Source organism: Amblyomma maculatum, chromosome 10 (assembly GCF_055883805.1).
Source record: "Amblyomma maculatum isolate TAMU_Amacu chromosome 10, ASM5588380v1, whole genome shotgun sequence".
In the NCBI taxonomy this organism is placed as follows: domain Eukaryota; kingdom Metazoa; phylum Arthropoda; class Arachnida; order Ixodida; family Ixodidae; genus Amblyomma; species Amblyomma maculatum.
The window spans coordinates 152,852,009-152,866,541 of record NC_139353.1 but is presented as its reverse complement, the minus strand read 5'-3'; positions in this window follow the sequence as shown (position 1 = coordinate 152,866,541).

Genomic DNA, 14,533 nt, shown 5'->3' with positions numbered 1-14,533 from the left:
TAGGCTCGCTCGCAAAAGGTTAACTGCTTTCGCAAAATCTTTGCCTGGTTCACCATCCTTTAGGCTTCGCTACGACAAACTAACTGTAAATAAAAGGCAATATGTTTATGACCCTAGAACAGACAGTTTCATTGAGCTGCCCCGGCTGCGTTATCATTCTCCTTCTCGTAGCAGCCCATCCGATGATTCATCTGCACGCGCTCGACCCTCTACATCCAATGCTGCTTGCGCATGCGAGATGGGAGACATTTCGAATTCAAGTCCCACGCGTAATGTTTCATAACACTTAGCCAGGGGTAGTGGTCATCGGCGCCCTATATCAGTCCTTTATAGTAATATCCGGAGGATTTTAGGCAAAAGAGATGATATCATCGCAGCTATCAATTCGTGCGATGCCGACCTGGTGGCGCTCACTGAAACTTGGTTAAGTGCTCGTGTAAGCGACAGCGAAATTTTTACTCACACCAAGCCTTTCAATGTCTATCGTTGTGACAGAGATGGAAGACAAGGGGGTGGAACCCTGCTCGCAGTTTCTAAAAACCTATCATCGTTCAGAATTAATGTTTCATGCAACATAGAATCTGTCTGGTGCGGCGTCATTTTAAACAACAGAGTACACATCATTGGCGTCTGTTATCGTCCACCTAATGCAGACATCACATTCGTGAATGAATTGCATGACGCGGTTAACACCGTCGTCCTTCGTTATCCAGCATCCCCGGTATTTCTTCTAGGCGATTTCAATTATCCATCAATAAACTGGACATCGACACCGCCTACCTGCACACCATATTCTTCGAATTGTCAAGCTTTTCTCGATATGTGCTCCCTTTTCAATTTTGATCAGGTTGTTGATGGCCCAACGCGTGTTATCGGCAGTTCTGCTAACATTCTTGACCTGATCCTCACCACTAACCTTGATATGATAGGCCCAATAATTTTCATGCCGGGACTCAGTGATCATTCTTTACTTCATTTCGACCTAAACTTTACCGCGTCTTCAGCTACGAAAAAACGCAAGATTATATTTGATTACAAAAAGGCAAACTTTGAAGAGATAAATAGAGAACTTTCGCTCTTCCTTGACAACTATCTTAGTGGTTTTGAACATCGTTCTGTCCAAGAGAACTGGGACCTGTTCGTCAATAAAATTTCACATCTAACTGAGGCTTACATTCCCAAGAAAATACTAACAGTACATAGACATTCGCCATGGTATAATCCGTACCTAAATCGACTTTCGAACAGAAAAAAATGCTTATTTCGGGCAGCAAAACTGCAGCAGACTGCGTCACGCTGGCAAGCATACACTAATGCATCTCACACCTACTCTCAAGCTGTCGCTTCTGCAAAATCTACTTTTTTGAAATACACTCTACCATCCTTGCTCACTAATAACCCTAGCAAATTTTGGAACATCGTAACTAACTCCCAGAGCAACTCAGAGATTTCTTTACTTGACCAGAACGACTTACCTGTGCCTAGCAAGGAGTGCGCATCGATTTTAAACAATATGTTCACACTGAACTTTTCATCTGCAACTAATCTTCAATTGCCTACACATTCGTTTTCGGGCTATACGATTACGCATCCAATATCAATAGATGCCGACGGGATTGCAAAGCTAATTGAAACACTAAAACCTTCATGTTCCTCAGGTGTTGACAATATAAATGCAAGATTCCTTAAAGAAACAAACATGTACTCCTCTGTCCTTTTGGCAAAATTATTTCAACAATCTTTAGATACTGGCGCTATTCCTGTACATTGGAAGCAGGCGAAGGTGATTCCACTTCATAAATCCGGTAACAAGCAATCTCCCCTTAATTATCGCCCCATATCTCTTACTACCATACCATGTAAAATTCTTGAACATGTCATTTGCTCACACCTAGCTAGTTTTCTTGACTCGAACCTTTTTTTCAATCCAGCGCAACATGGCTTCAGGAAATCACTCATGCGAGACACAGCTACTTTGTTTCACAAACTCCATGCTAACCCTTATTGACAACCGTTCCTTGGCTGATTGTATCTTCTTGGATTTTTCTAAGGCCTTTGACAAAATAAACCATCATCTTTTACTACTTAAACTCAAGTGTCTTAATATTGACAGACATCTTCTTACCTGGGTCGAAGTTTTCCTCATCGGTCGATCACAGCATGTCTTTGGTAACAATAATAATTCACCGTCAACACCTCTTACGTCAGGTGTACCACAAGGGTCCGTTTTGGGCCCTCTTCTTTTTTTAGTTTATATTAATGACCTTCCTAACTGTGTGACTTCCCCTATTCACTTATTTGCCGATGACTGTGTTATTTATCGCGAGATTGCTGAACCCGCCGATGTTTCTGCTATACAATCTGACCTCAATAATATAACTAAATGGTGCAGCACATGGTGTATGGACCTAAATGTTAAAAAATGTAAAGCTATGCGAGTGTCGCGCAGTAATTTCCCCCCTGCTTGCTATGTATTGAATAACACTCCTTTAGATACTGTAACTTCGTACAAATATTTGGGTGTGCATATTACTAATGACCTCAGCTGGAAGCAACATATTGATTACATTATTAACAACAGTAACCGCATGCTTGGGTATTTGCGCCGTAACTTTTCGAAGGCACCTGTTTCGACTAAAATGACTATGTACAAAGCATTGGTACGTTCAAAGATTGAATATGCTTCTGCAATCTGGGATCCCGGTTTCACGAACTTGAAATCCTCACTTGAGATGGTTCAAAATAATTCAGCGCGTTTCATTCTTTCAAATTACAGTCGCACTAGCAGCATAACTTCAATGAAACTAACGTTATCTTTGCCATCTCTCGAGCTTAGAAGGAAAATTTCACGTCTTAGCCTTTTTCACAAAATTTATCATCATAACGAATTGAGGCATACTTTCATTTCGCAGCCATCGTATCGCTCCTCCCGCGTTGATCATGCTTACAAAGTAAATGTCATAACTTGCAATACTAATGCCCTTTTTCATTCCTTTCTACCTCGTACGTCAGTAGAGTGGAATCGCCTTCCGCCCGATATCGCATTAATCCAAGATCACGATTCATTTCACTCATCACTGATGCAATATCTTGAAGCTGATCCGTGACACTTTTTTCCCCCCTGACTATTATCTTATTTCCGTTTTTAGTTTTTCATGCTTGTTTGCTCCCAGTGCTGCTGTTCTTTTCGCTGTATAATGCTGTTCTCTCACCGCTTATGATTGTTTTCAATTTATTCCGCTTGTATAACTTTCTTTATTGTAAGATTGTTTTCGTTGTTCTGTATTCCCTTGTTCGTTTAGCCTTTGTTATGTTTTGTTCATTTAGTGTTCTATGCTTTCTATCATATATGATGTACCACTCCCCTCTGTAATGCGTATGCGCTTGAGGGTAATAAAATGAAATGAAATGAAATGAAACCCTTTTTCCTAGCAGTTCCGACAGTTGTAATTTTTTAATGTAAGCGTGGTGTTCAAAGAAGCAATTTCGCCAATTCTTGCAGTACGCCACGGGATCACAGAATTATAAACTAACCCCCCGGAGTGGCAGGTTTGGACCTCATAACATAAACAGCATTCCTCTTAGAAATTTTCTGAAGGTTTATTCAGCGTTGGCTTAGTTTTATGATTAATTGGTGTTTTCCTGTCTTTTCCTCTTTTTTTTGTTTTGTTGGGGATTTAGTCTTCACAAGTCATTTCATAAGTGGCTGTTATGGAAAACTTGTGCCCCGTTAATATGACATCCGTTTATATGGAGGACCCGAATAATGGACAATTTTTCTGGGGCCGAAGATTTTTCAAAGTTTTTATGTCACGTTAATATAGAAACTCGCTCTCTGAACAATGTAGATGGGATGAATGCACACAGCCTATTCGGCCCATGTATTTTTGTCTCGTTAATATGGACATTGTTTGAAAAAAGCAGGGGAGTCTGAACGCAAGTTTATGAAGGGTGCGCATGTCGGGAACCAATGCGACAGCCGATACGGTAGGATGCCTGAACGAGTCCTGTGGAGTTGGAAAGAACCAAATCGGGCGTGTCGTCGTTTTAGGAGGGAAGGGGGACGGGGGGGGGGGGCAAGAGCGGAAAGGAAGGGAAGAGGAGGAGAAAGGTTGTGTGGTTGACAGGGATTGTACACAGCAAACCGAAGGTCAGCTGACTGAGAAAGACCCCAAAATGAGGCAACCGGGAGATTTATGGGTGCAGCGGCAGCGCCGCAACCAGTGGCCGCAGTCGGGAAAACAGCAACATGTGGTTGCAATAAATTCTGCTGAACGTGAACAGAAGAGAAGCCGGTAAAAACGTAAGAAAGAAACAATAAGAAGATAGACAAGCGCCGAAATTGGGGGTGGGAACTGAAGTTTTTCTAGCCCAGAACACAAAGCATGTTCTATGAAGCCGTTTCGGTCAGGGTAAAGACACACTAAGGAAGTAGAGCGACAAAAGAAACGCGACGACCACGCAAACAGGACCGGGCGTCCCGTCCTGGACGCCTGTCCTTCTCATGCTCCTGGTTTTCGTCACTGTTGCGCTGCCGAACTACCACATTTTGCACCACAGCGATCCGCATGTCGGCTTCGCCTTGAGTCAACGATGCGGCCTTGACAAGGATTGAGCTCTTCGTAGTCGGCTAGCCGTCGTTTTAAACTGTACTTCAGCTTACAGTGTTTGTTTCATAGGAACACATACAAACGGCACAGGAAAGGGCTGTTTGATAGCCCTCTGTATAGTAGCCTGCCAACTAGACTCCCTCGCTTCCATACAAAAACAGTACAAAGCAAGAAAGAGAATCAGAAGAATGGAAAATCAAGAAGTTTAACTAGGGAAAATGAGTGCAAAGAAGCAGGAGCCTGTAACTCTCGACTTTAGTCTGACTTTTGGCATAGTTGGAGTTAAGCGCAAACGAATGGAGCTGAACTTAGGCGCGAAGCGTGAAATCTGTGAATACAAGCGGCAAAAGCAATCTCAGTCAGTCCAAGCCGTGAAAGACTGGACCCAAGTTCAACTAGGCCTCAGTCTCGTCAGGTTGACGGTATACCATCTATATACACTACCGGACTCCGATAAATGGCTCAACGTCGGCATCACAGCGTAAGCAACAGTCCGCACAGTCGAGCCGGGCATCCTGAATAGTGAAGTAGAATGGGCCTTAGCCAGCCTTGCTAAGAACAAAGCTAGCGGCATTGATGGCATTCCAGCTGAGTTGCTTCGAAACCTTAACCATGACGACGCTGTTAAAGTATTCATGATGGCAGCAAATTTGGACAACCCTGCAGTGGCCACAAGATTGGAGGAGGTCAGTTTACATTCCCATCCCAAAAATAGGAAGTGCCAAAGATTGTTCCAACTACCGCACGATCGCGCTTATTTCGCATGCTAGCAAGGTGATGTTGAAAATCCTGCAAGGTAGGCTGCAGCAGTATGTGGATCGGGAGCTCCCGGACGTGCAAGCTGGGTGTCACAAGGGCAGAGGAACTAGGAACCTTCGCAGAAAAGTGGAAAAAGCAAGAGATTTCCAGAAACCCACCTACTTCTGCTTTATTGATTATGCGAAAGCGTTTGACTGCGTAGATCACAGCAGATTGCGGCAAGTTCTCCAAGAGATGGAAGTTCCAATTCACCTCATCTGTCTCCTCAGGAACCTGTATGAAGGGCAAGAGGCCACAGTCAGAACTGGGCATGGTCTTACTGATTGGTTTCCGATTAAGAAAGGAGTGAGACAAGGCTGCATACTGTCGCCCTGCCAATTTAACCTATATGCTGAGTGCATCACGAGGAAGGCCGGTCTGTACGAGTCTTCAGCTGGAGTGAAGATGCTGGAAAACGTATCAACAACCTCAGATATGCGGACGATACCACTTTAATGGCAGAAAGTGAAGTGGAACTCAAGAGACTTCTGATGCGCGTAAAAGAAGAGAGTGAGAAGTTTGGGCTTAAACCGAACAATAAAAAGACAAAGATCATGGCGTCTTGCCCTATCAAGTCCTAGAGCATCAAGGGGCAAGAAGTGGAATCTGTGACAGATTTTCTCTTCTTGAGCTCCAAGATTACCCCGGAAGGAGACTGCAGCCATGAAATTAGGAAACGCCTGCTTCTGGGAAAGAAAGCCATGGCTAGCCTTGACTGCCTAGCGAAGAGCAGAGACATTACACTGCCAACAAAGATCCGTATAACTCGTTTCAACAGCATGTTAAAACACCTGAGTCACACTTTTTTCCATTCTTCCTCCTTACTCCATCAAAATACAGGCGCTGAAACAGAAACCAAATGTGAGTGCTTATGCTAAGCGTTTTTCTGTATTTATATCAACTACATCAACACCCGGTGACGTAACTGAAAGGGGCAGGGAGACCGATAAAATTGCATAAACCTGTGCGAGTTAGTAGTCAGAAATTACAGCAATAGAGTCTGAAACAAGGTTCTAAATTTCCATAGTTCTAGACAGGCAACGAAAAACAATCCTGTAAATACAGGGGCGAAAATATGACACACCAATTTTCAAACATTGACTATAGCACGATGACAGCACTCTGGCTAACTAAAAATACGACAATAAAAAATACAACTGGTCCTTCCGGAGAGAGTTAGAGTGATAGATTATGCTATATATTGTCAAGTGGAAGCATAATGCAAGGCAAAGCAAAATGAGGCAGCTCGAGATGATTTCTTGTAGATACGCTTGCACTGTATGTGTATTTCAACAGTCCAAAATGAGTGGCCAGATTGCACACTGATTCGAGATTGCTGGAAAGCTGTCTAAGCAGTTTCCTAAAATTAAGAGGGTGTTTAAGACTTGCCAATGCTTTGTAGAGTCAGTTTCATAGGAACTGTTGCACTAGAAAGGAATATAGACAGTCTAGCATGCAATGGGTTTTTAACCAAAGTATTTATGTACACGCATATGAAAATACAGATGTATGATAGGGTAAAACATACAATAGCTAGCAAGCACTTATTATTAGGAAGATTGTTTATGTAGGAGCTCACAGTTAAAACCGCTAGGAACCAAAGCAAAATGCGAAGTATGAGTGAAAATCCGGATAACGTTTCAGCATTGCATGTTTTGATTGGTGAAAAGTGTAACTCGCCTACTCAATACTCGATGCAACCTTTCTACAGACATAAATAGCCACTTGCCTATAGAGCTTATATACGTGACGTCATTTCTGCTTTACTGGCAACCATGGCACGAACAACCTAAGATCAAAGAGAGAGAAAGAAAGAGAGAGAGGGCCCACGGCGAATCAGGGTACAGCGGTGGTGAAATCCGAGCTCTGGTTGGACAGCGTTCCAAACGGCGTCTCATGTGTCCGACAAATGAACGGCGCGCAGCAGGGAGGTCGCAGGGAGGGAGCAGGGAGGAGGAGGAGTTTCGAAAAGCCCAATGCTATGGCGTATCCTCAATACAGGGTTGCCACAACGGCCGCCTGCTAAACCTGATAGTGAATAGGGTCTATACACGACGTCCACATCTATGAAAAAATGCTTCATACTGCTTCCAAGTTTATTTGGAGTCGACGTTTCGGCAGGAGCACTGCCTTTCTCAAGACTGAGGGTACATGATTCTTGTTCGTCTTCTTATAGTGTTGGCAAGAGGAGATACAAACATAATATGGGCACATATAGGTGAACCAGCTGGGCACGCACAACACACACATACACACACAGGTGCGGAGAGCAGGCTAGTCCCAAAGGCTCATCCACCCAAGGCAACGGCTGCCGGGCGTCATCTGTATACAATACAGGCAGCCGCTGAACAACCTCGGGAAAAAAAATCACAGGTGGGGGAACGTGTTTGCTGCAGATGGTGAGAAATCTTTTTCCGTTCTCACTAAAAGATGGTAGCGCCAAGCGTGAAGGTGGTTTTTGGGAGAAGTGGTCAACTATCAATGGTCAAGGCCTTGTTTTTGAAGATTTGTTCTTTTTCTCTGCTGCGTCTGTTACCCTCCCCACCCTTGCTCCGACCCGCGGCCCGACAGGATGAAAAAAAAAAACGCGACAACCAGGTGGACATTGCTGGTTAGAAGAACGTGACATCTACGAGTAGAGTTCGAGCCTGCTTAGAGCGGTAAGCAACTCGCGACGAGAGATGAACATCAAAGAAAGAAAAGAAAAAAAATATGTGGGACAGTAGAATGCTGAAATACTTTGAGGTTTTCGCTAAAAGGTGCGAGCGCCAAGCATGAAGAAGGTTTTTACGAGAAGTGGGATGTGGAGGGTATCAAAGAAGCGGGGTAAAAAAAGGGGCGGAAAGGGGGAAAAAACCCCGAGGAAAACTGTCCTCACATGTACCGTACATTAGTGCCGTCCAGAACGACGTAATCAGAGCTTATAAGGACTAGAGACCAGGGAAGTAAAACCTTTCCAAAAAGGAACGTGACGCATTGAAGGCGCTTAGCAGACGGAAAGATGTGGTCATCAAACCGGCAGATAAAAGAGGCGGCATATTGGTCATGGACAATGACAAATATATTGCCGCGAAACTTCAAAACTGTATTTGTTGTTGTTTAACAGCCGCCGGCATTCAGACTTATCACTCTGATTCTGGACCGCGTATCAGTTCCGTAATCTTTGTTTGTTTGCGATATTTATCATCGTTCACGTTAAGCAATGGCCTCCTAGTGAAGAACTTCGCAGCCAACAATACCGCGCAGCTTCTTGTAGTGCCTAAAAAGCTCCGGCAGGAAATTCTGCAGGCGTTGCACGATGAGCCCACAGCAGGCCACCTCGGATTTGCGCGCACGTTGCATCGAATCCAGGAGAAGTACTACTGGCCGCGACTGCCTGCCGAAGTTGCCCACTACGTGAAGACGTGTCGTGAGTGCCAACGACGCAAGACGCCGCCGATCAGACCAGCAGGACTACTAAACCCGATTCCGCCCCCAGTCATGCCCTTTCAACAAATTGGGATGGATCTCCTTTGCCCCTCTCCATCTTCGTCTATGGGTAACAAGTTTATCATCGTGGCCACTGACTACCTTACCCGTTACTCCGAAGAATAAGCACTACCCAATGGTACCGCGGCAGAAGTCGCCAAATTTTTTGTCGAACAAATTCTCTTGCGACATGGCGCCCCAGAAGTCCTCATCACGGACAGGGGAACGGCGTTTACGGCAGAGTTGACTCAAGCCATCCTGGAATACAGTCATACAAGCCATCGACGAACAACTGCGTACCATCCCCAGACCAATGGCCTTACGGAGCGCCTGCATAAAACAATCGCGGACATGATCGCCATGTACATCGACGCTGAACACAAGACCTGGGACGCCATCTTGCCGTACATGATCTTCGGGTATAACACGGCAGTCCTGGAGACGACCAGAGCGACCCCGTTTAAGCATGTGTACGGCAGGGAGCCCACGACGAAGCTCGACGCAATGCTGACGCACGTAACTAACGAGGACAACCTTGACGTCGCTGCCTACCTGCAGCATTGCAGAGGAAGCCCGACGACTCGCACGTCTGCGTATTAAAGACCAACAGCGCACCGACAGCCGACGATACAACTTACGACGACGAAAAAGTACAACCCACGAGACCAAGTGTGGATTTGAACACCAATTCGCCGTCGCGGACTAAGTGAAAAGTTGTTGCGTCGAGACTTTGGGCCGTACAAAATCATTCGCCGCGCCGTACCACTGGACTATGAAGTCATTCCCGACGGAACGTCAGCATTACAACGGCGACGCGCATGCCCAGAAATTAGTACATGTTGTACGAATGAAGCCATATTACACGCGTTAAAGAATCTGTGGTGTTTAAACTTTGCAGGGTTTATGTTTAAGTTGCTTTGTTTTGGAACATCGAGGCGATGTTTTTTTAAGGGGGGGGGGGGGTAATGCCGCGAAACCATAGAGAAAGAGATTGGTAAAGAGCGGACACTCCCACAGGGCCACGCGGCCCATTTGACTGTAGTGCACCAAGCGGCCGGCGGCAACTACTTCCGGTCTTGCTGAAAGGCGCGTTATTTGAATACTAGCATGCGCTGCGTCCTTCCCTGCCCTTTTGGCGCATTATTTTGGTTTTACACGGTCTGCTAGTGTTTCTATTTATGTTCAGCATGCATAACAACATGAAAAATAGATTCCCAGTTCACTAAATTGGCCATCAACGCAGCTGCGCCACAGCCTTTGCAAAACAGTATTGCAGAAAAGACGTCAAGTGCTTTGTGAAATGAACATTTATTATGCTGCATATAAAACATACAAGAGACGCAACACATGTAGGCGGATGCATTGACAAAACTTTGCACACATAAGGCGATGTGCAAAATACAGAAAAATAAAAATACACAAGGCGAGAAACAGCACTTCGGTAGCGACAAAAAATAGCATAACGTTTATTTCCAAAATATGGCAAATGATATGTAACAAAACAGGCATTATACATAAACTACACAGTCTCAGTCCCGGCTACCTTAGAAAGGGTAACTTGTATTGTTCAGGGCGGAGAGAAGTACTGACACTTGGGGGAAATGCCACTCCGTTCACTCGTCGCATCTGCCGCGCTTCGGCTGCAGTCCGTGGGTCCATTCAGTGCTGTTGGAAAAGGAATGAACATGATGCAGAAGGTTGCAATGAAATATAAGGCCACTGCACCATGCACAAAATTGCATGTGGGTGCGTACTGAAGACTTGGTGAGCAGCAGTTATGGTCCAGAACAGAAAAGCTGTGATTCGTAAAATTGATACAAAAGCTACTGTTGCAACGTAGAGGTCAGGAAATGCAGGCTAACCGAACCTATCTGAAAATGCATTTCTACAGTGAGTGAAATAACAGCCACTAAATTAACAACATTCCTCAAGAGCACTGAACAGCTAGAGCAATGAAGCTTGCTGCATTATAAAACATTTCTCACTTTAACGTTGTCACGTTACATGCAACGCGACACCACGCAAAACTAGTTGTTCGCAAAACCGCGGCCGGCGGGCACGCCATGTTGGCTTTTCTTCATACGCGACTTTGTGAAGCGCAGAACACCGTGCTGAGCTAAACTGCCCGAAATGTCTCGCAGTTTGACAAGAATGAAACATTTCACACCTTGCGGTTGCCCTGTTAAACGCGACGCCAGGCAAAACTAGCCGTTCGCAAAATCGCCATGTCACGTCACCGCGGCGGTCAGCACGCCTTGTCATGCCTGTTAGCTTGCCCTTCACTTGCGACTTTGTGAAGCGCAGTCGCCGCCGTACTGAGCTAAACTGCCTGAAATACTGCACAGTTTGACAACAAAGTCCCGGCCGGCATGGCCAGTGTAAACTGCTTGAAATGCAGCGTAGTTAAGCAAAAAACGTTGCTCACCTTGCCATCGTTCCAAACCGCTGTCGTTCCGCGCAGCAGCCCACAAGAGGTCTGTGCCGCACAAGCGCGGCGAGGCACGAGCACACAACCGCTCCCCTCGACAACTTCTTGTCTCCTAGCGCTCCGTCGGGCTACCGCTGCAGCGAGTGCCGTCGCGCGCGCGTCCGCGCATTGGTGCCGCCATTCATCAATCGACGGCAGCGCAAAAAGTCGCGCGTCATTTTCTGTGGCCAGTTTTCGCCGAGTGACCGCTCTTTACCAATCAATTTCTCTATGGCGAAACCTTCAAAACTGTATTTGTTGTTTTTTTAACAGCCGCCGGCATTCAGGCTTATCACTCTGATTCTGGACCGCGTATCAGTTCCGTAAACTTTGCTTGTTATTGCTCGATGTCGCGAGTCACACCTTTATCAGTTTCGTTGTAGCACAAGATGCACCGAGATCTGTCTCGAAGGTTCCGGCCACTCGGGTGTCTTTCCGCAATGTTCCAGCCCGTGCTGGTAGCTGTTTGCGACGTTATCTAGATTGTTCTGGGCAGCCTTTAAATTGAGCGTTGATGAGTGTGACGGACATTCTTTGTTCGACGATCGACCAGCACGTTTGTTGCTATCGCCGCCGCCGAGTTGCTTAGTTCTTTTGCGGTTGCAAGTCAGCCCAATAAAGAGGTAATTTAAGTACCATCAAGCCTGTGCCTTCATTTGTGTCAGCGACCCTGGTCACCACCACGTGACAATATTGAGGAAGGAATTAGACAACTCTGTAACACTAAATTTTATAAACACCTAAAAGCGGACCCCACTCTAAAGCATCAAAACTTCTTACAGGGACTCTAGATGAGCTCGCAAAAAGTGGGGACATCTTCTGCGATTATGCAAAGCCCTGACCGCCTCACACCCGTCGCCGGGCCGATTCTACATGCTTCCGAAAATTCATAGAAGGGTTAACCCTGGCCGCCCTATAGTATCCGTTATCGGCACAATCACAGAACCAATCTCCAGTTACATTGACACATTAATTGGACACATACCTGAAACACACCTATCCCACATACGTGACACCAACCACTTCCTTCGCGAAATAGCAGGGGTAAATCTTCCTCAGGGGACCTTCCTTGTAACCTTAGATGTAGTCTCTCTATATACAAATATCCCGCATTCCGACAGAATCAAAGCTCTAATTGAGGCCTATAATCAGAATAGTGAGGAAGGACCCCAACTCCAGAAGTCCTAGAGGTATTGACGAAACTAGTTCTAGAATACAACAAATTTGATTTCGACAATGAACACTACTTACAAATTAACGACACCGCCATGGGTACAAAAATGGCCCCTAGTTATGCTAATATCTTCATGCATAGCATTGAATTTGAATTTTTACTTGCTTCCCCTATTAAGCCCATCCTATACAAATGCTGCTTGGATGATATTTTCTTAGTTTGGACTGACACATAACAATCACTCCTACATTTCATTGAAAACTTCAATCTCCTCCATCCTAGCATATCCTTCACGCACACATATTCCCAAAACAAAATTAAATCTGAAGACGTTGAAATTGCGGTTTATGAAGGTTCGCTCACCACTAGCGTATACAGAAAACCCCCGGTCCGACAACAATACGCACAAAGCTGTCGTCCTCATCACTCAAAAACAAGCATTCCGTATTCTCAGGCTCATCGATTCAAAAGAATTTGTTCCCAAGATCAGGATTTCGCACCAAACGCAAAACGTATGCGGAAAGTCCTGACTAAACAACGATACCCGCCAGATATTGTTGACGACGCCATAAAAAAGGCATATGAACTCAACCGAGAGGAAATACTGGAGGGACGTCCACGAGAGGAAAACATAGACCGTCGAACAAGCCTGGTACTCCCTACACGAGTAACCCCCCCAACGTGAACAGAATCCTAAAGAAACATTTCAACGTTCTAGAACAGAGCGATCGTCTCTCCAATACTTTCATGACTCCTCCCCAGGTTCTCTACAGACGACCGAAAAACATTCGCAACATCCTAGTCCACTGAAAAATAGGTAATAACCCGCGGTTGGGGTGCCGGCCTTGAGGAAAGAGTAGATTCCGGGTGTGCAGGCACATGCAGACATCAAGCTGCGCAACAAGCACAACGTCAAATTTTATGTGGAGAATAGATGGTAACTTTGATTGCGATGCCTCAAACGTAATATATCTCCTAGAATGCAATGTATGCCGAATGCAGTATATTGGCCAGACAGCTACCCCTATACGAATGCGGTTTAATTATCACCGTGCTGATGTCCGCTCTCTGCCCAACCTTCCTTTTTCAAAACATATCAACCAGAAACAGCACTCATTCGACTCAGTCAAACTAACAGTTCTTCAGCGGGGATTCAATAATACATGGAACGGGAGCAGCGTGAGTCATACTTTATGTATAAGTTTAGGACACTTAAACTGGGATAAATGAAAACAATGGGGCAATGTCGTCATTACGAGCCCTGCAAGTTTAATGCTAAGCACATATATCAATCATTATCACTTGACAGTTTTCCTCGCGTTTTTTTTTTATTTTCCCCCCTCTTTTTTTCCCCCCGCTTGTTTGATACCCTCCACATCAAACTTCTCGTAAAAACCTTCATGCTTGGCGCTCACACCTTTAAGCGAAAACCTGAAAGTATCTCACCATTGTACTGTCCCACATATATTTTTTTTTCTTTTCTTTCTTTGAGGTTCATCTCTCGTCGAGAGTTGCTTACCGCTGTAAGCAGGCTCGAACTTTACTCGCAGCTGTATAAAGCAATTTTGCACTTTATATATATATATATATATATATATATATATATATATATATTATATATATATATATAATTTTCTTAAAGTTCGTTCAGGAGCTTTGCATCCTTTAGAAAATGAATAACATTTTCACCTTCGATAATTGGATCTCGCAACAACAGGCTGGGATATACAGGGATCTGTTCTGTATAAAAACGTGCAAAATTTTTTTTTCCTTCACTTCTTTAGTTCAGCGCACGAAAGTAGGACGTGGTTTATTGTTAGTTCACCTCCGCATCTTTCACAGAGAGGTCTTTCGTCTTTCATTAGAATGAAGCTGTGTGTCAGAAGGGTGTGTTCGATGCCAAGGCGACATAAAATGACTTCGATGAAGCGTTTTTGGTGACTGCGCGATTTCCATTCTTCAACGATCTACTTGACAAGGTGCAATTTATTATTTATTTTGTTGTTCCATGAGCTC